This window comes from Brassica oleracea, chromosome C2 (assembly GCF_000695525.1).
Source record: "Brassica oleracea var. oleracea cultivar TO1000 chromosome C2, BOL, whole genome shotgun sequence".
NCBI lineage: Eukaryota > Viridiplantae > Streptophyta > Magnoliopsida > Brassicales > Brassicaceae > Brassica > Brassica oleracea.
In genome coordinates this window covers 31,239,134-31,243,410 of record NC_027749.1, presented here as the reverse complement: position 1 = coordinate 31,243,410, position 4,277 = coordinate 31,239,134, and the positions used below count along the sequence as shown (strand labels likewise).

General features: G+C 32.3%; 1 long non-coding RNA gene across 1 annotated transcript; it reads right to left on the bottom strand.

Moving 5' to 3' along the window:
• Positions 1-2,239: 2,239 nt before the first annotated feature.
• Positions 2,240-2,852, bottom strand: LOC106326427. The gene is made up of 2 exons (XR_001267233.1): positions 2,572-2,852; positions 2,240-2,398 (listed from the first exon to the last, which is right to left on the bottom strand). It is a non-coding gene; the product is annotated as an uncharacterized LOC106326427 (long non-coding RNA).
• Positions 2,853-4,277: the final 1,425 nt, after the last annotated feature.

The window sequence follows — 4,277 nt, the reverse complement described above, 5'->3', positions numbered from 1 at the left end:
ATACTGCGGTCTGTTTCCTCCATCTTTACACTGAGTAAAGACAATTTGATAGAATGTTGGGAAAGCGAGGGAAGCAGCAGGAGATATGGGTTGTGCAAGCCGGTTTGGGGCAACATGAAGTACCACGGGTCAAAGACTGGAAAATTGTAAGAAAAATATCAGTGATGAATGTGACTGAAGGGATATCCGGCAGTTACGAGTGTCCTCATCTTACAACTCTCTTGCTCAACATAAGGAGCTATGATATATAGGAGATAGAGATTGGTAGGACGTCATGGGACATAATTCTGACTAGGAAAGACTGAGAAACCTCACAATGGCTGCAATGGACTAAGGGATTTGACGTGGTTGTTTTGTTCCTAACCTTACTCATCTCAAGCTTCAGTGTTCAAAGCCAGTTTCCTGGAATCGCTACTGTTTGTATTTACTACCTCTCTGAGCTGTTTTTTGTTTGTAATATTATATGTTAATGGTTTGCTTAGTCTGTCCCTTGATTCAATAATTTGCTATTCTTGTAGGAACCTTAACTTAGTACAGGGCAACTGATATTTGATATGCGTAAAAAAACTGATATTTGTAAAAGTAATGAAGAACATAAATCAAAATACTAATATCAAATTAAATTTATAAATCATAATTATGACAAATATTTTTATTTCAATTTCTTTTTTTTTTTTGATAACCGTAGTGTGATCTCAAAGGCTTTTTAGGCCTAAGGACTAATCACTACAAAGCCCATGGAAATCCATGTTTTCTTGCCACTTAAAGCGTACATGGGTGGCTAAGGGGAATCGACCCTATGGCGGAAGCTCTGGCTGGAGCCCGTTTACCACTATGCTAAGACTACTTTAATCTCTAAACGCCTTATAGTATGGTTGTTTTATAGCGATTCAAATTCCAAGATAGAACTGCCGTATTTTTATCTTTTAACACCTCAGATAGAGTCTATTGAACCAATATTTGTTAATAATCTCAAACAAAATAAAAACAGAAGAAAAAAATATCTTGAAAGAATTGTTCAACACCTAAGACAAATTCTATTGAACGAGTATTTGTTAATAATCTCAAAGAAAATAAAAACAGAAGAAAATAAAGATCTTGTAACAATTGTTGAATTATCTTTTTCTCTCTGTTTTATAAATGAGAGTACGATTCTTGTTTATAGATTTCAAAGTCTCAAACGTATATTTATGGAATATTCAATAGCGTATCAATTATCATTATGGTGACTTAATCCCTTGACTAACATAAAAATGTTTGACAATATTCATTATGTTTAACAACATTAAAAATTATTATGAATAAGATATAAAAATAATTTAATGGATAGAATGTGTCATAAATAAATTCAAATCTAAATTCAAATACAAATATTCAAAGCGAGATATATACCAAACTTTTATAGTCAGATTTAAAACTTTATTATGAATAAGATATAAAAGTAATTTGATGGACATAACATAACAAAATTAAATCTAAATTCAAATCCATATATCCAAACTTAGACATTTGTCAATATAAGGGGCATTGCCTCCGCGCAAGGTGAATTTTGCGTTTTAGGTTAATCATTGTTTCTCAAGTTTTTTATTGTTATAGGGTTAGAGTTGTGATGATGAACTGTGTATGTACTGTTTTCCACTCATGAAGGACTAAATTGTGTTAGTAATGTGATTGATATAGTTCGTGATGTTGCTTGCTGTGTCACTGAGACTTGCTGTTTGTTTGTCTTTTTAATTTGTTACTTGTACACTACAAGAAATATGTACATTCTTAGCACGGAAAATATGCTATAGTAGGGGTTTCTTAGCGAATTCATAAATGCTATGTCATCAGCAGCAATCGTAGGTATTCCTTCTACGATAGCATTTTATGAACGCTACGAAATGTACATATACGATAGCAATATTTGGATGATATTATTTAATTTAATTATAGCACAACTATCGTGCCATGATAGGTCTTTATACAATAAACCAAAAATAATTATAATAAAAAATAAAATAATTGGAAATTAAATCAACATTGTTTTATAATTTAAAATAAAATAAATTTTATTTATAATTAAAACTGGTTTACAAATATATTCGGGTTTACAAACTAAAGCAGAAACTAAAAATAAAGTCAAACCACTAACTCGGTTTACACTAAACCTAAAAAAAAAAAGAATCCCTATCTTTCTAACTCAGCCGCCTTCAACCACATCCATCGAGATTCTTCATCTTCCTTCACCACCTTTATCTTCTTCATCTTCCTTCACCCCCTGTATCTACTAAGAACAAAAGAAGCACCGATTTTTATTCTTCTGATCCTCACCGGTGGAGTCTCTGATGGGTCCACTTCCGGCGACACTGCTCTCGGCTGCGCACGACCACAGACCAGCATCTCTGCTCACGACCACCTTTACCAAGAACAAAAAAGAATTACATTCAACAGAGAGAGACAGAAATAGAGACACCATGAACCTTGCCTCCTCCACTTAGCTTTACCAAAAACAAAACAAAATCAGATTCATAATAGAGCAACATAGAGAACGAGATACACAAATAGAGAGAGAGAGAGAGAGAGAGAGACCGTGGTGGGGGTGGGAAGGCGACCGCGGTGGTAATGAGAAGAGGAGGAGACGCGGTGGTGGTGAGAAGAGGAGACGCGGTGGTGGTGAGACTAGGAGGAGACGCGGTGGGACAGAGTCACATAAATGGGAGAAATGAGAGATGAGATATGAGAGTGAAGGAGAATAGTGATGAGCCTGACTCACGCCATAAAGCTAGCTCAAGAGTGGAGGATTGCCCATACACATATATATTGCCCAAGGACCATGTCACCACACAATGTGGAACTTTAATAGATGGAGAGTGAATCGGACAAAAAAAAGAAGAGAAAGAGATGAGATATGTCATGGAGATAAAGAGAGACAGAGGAAAAAATTAAAATTAAAATGAATAAATCTCAGCATTTAGTTCTAAATTAATCCAATGGCTAAGAAGTGTGATACATGTATATGAATCTTATTGGTCAAAAAAATTTATCTTTCTTTTTCTATTTATCTTTTTGTTTTGTTCTTCAGTATTTGATAATTTGTTTTGTAAGTAATTTTTCTTAGTTATATCGTATATAAAATTTTATATTTTGTAGTTTATAATTTTAACTTAAAGTTTATTTTTTGAACATAATAAATTAATATTTATTTTAAGAATTGATGTTTTTTTTAACAAAGAATTGATGTTTAAATTTGAAAATATTAGATTGATATCAAGATTATGATTTTGGTCATCATTTTAAAAATTTGTATATTTAAACTGAAATCTGATTTTTACTATTCAATCTGATTTGTAATTCGTTTATAAACTTGTATGTTTGATACTAAAGTCGAAAAGTTTAAAATTTAGATTTTATCGTTTCAAAGAAATTATGATTAAGAGTAAAGTTTGGTTTTGTGTTTTAAGGTTTTGATGTTGGAATATGAGGTTTAGGATTAAAGTTTAGTATTTTGGATTAAAATTGGAAATAATAGATTTGAAGACTAGATATAAGATTTGTAATTAAATTTTTAATAATTTAGATCTGAAGTTTATACTTAGAGTATTGAATGTATAGTTTATGTTTGAAGTTATGATTTAGGATATAGAGTTTCATTGAAGATAAAGAGATATGTGTTTAGTAAATTATAGTTTAAGATTAAGAAGATGAAATTTTGAGTTTAATTTTAAGATTTGAAGTAAAAATATGAAAAATTAGAGTTTTAAGGGTTGTATTTAAAGTTTAGGGTTGAAAACCATGTTTGGGGTTTAGGGGTTCGAATAGCTTTTCTTAGCATTAATAGCTTTTCTTAGCATTATAAAAATGATATTATATATTTTTGATATTATTACTGAAGTCGTTTAAATAATATCTTTGGCGCTTACATCTAATTACCCGCTAAGTATTGGCGGTATCGGGGATTTTATCTTCCCGCTCACTTCATTTTCAGAATAGCATTAATTAATTGCTATTTTAGGTTTCTCTCTATCGTAGCGTTTATCTAACGCTATTGATACGCCCAAAATAAGGATCACTCTTTCGGTAAGGTTGATATGAACTCAGATCCGAGAGGATTGAGAACTGATGGATCGAGGGGTGACACTAAGGGTTGCGGAATAGCCCAAAGATACTACCAGACTTCGATCGTTGCCGGATGTGACGCACCGGTCCAACAAAAGAAGGATCGAAACTTGGAGATAACCTCACCAAGAAACTAAGAAGTGTTCTAAACAAAGAACAATGAGAGAAACTCATAAAAA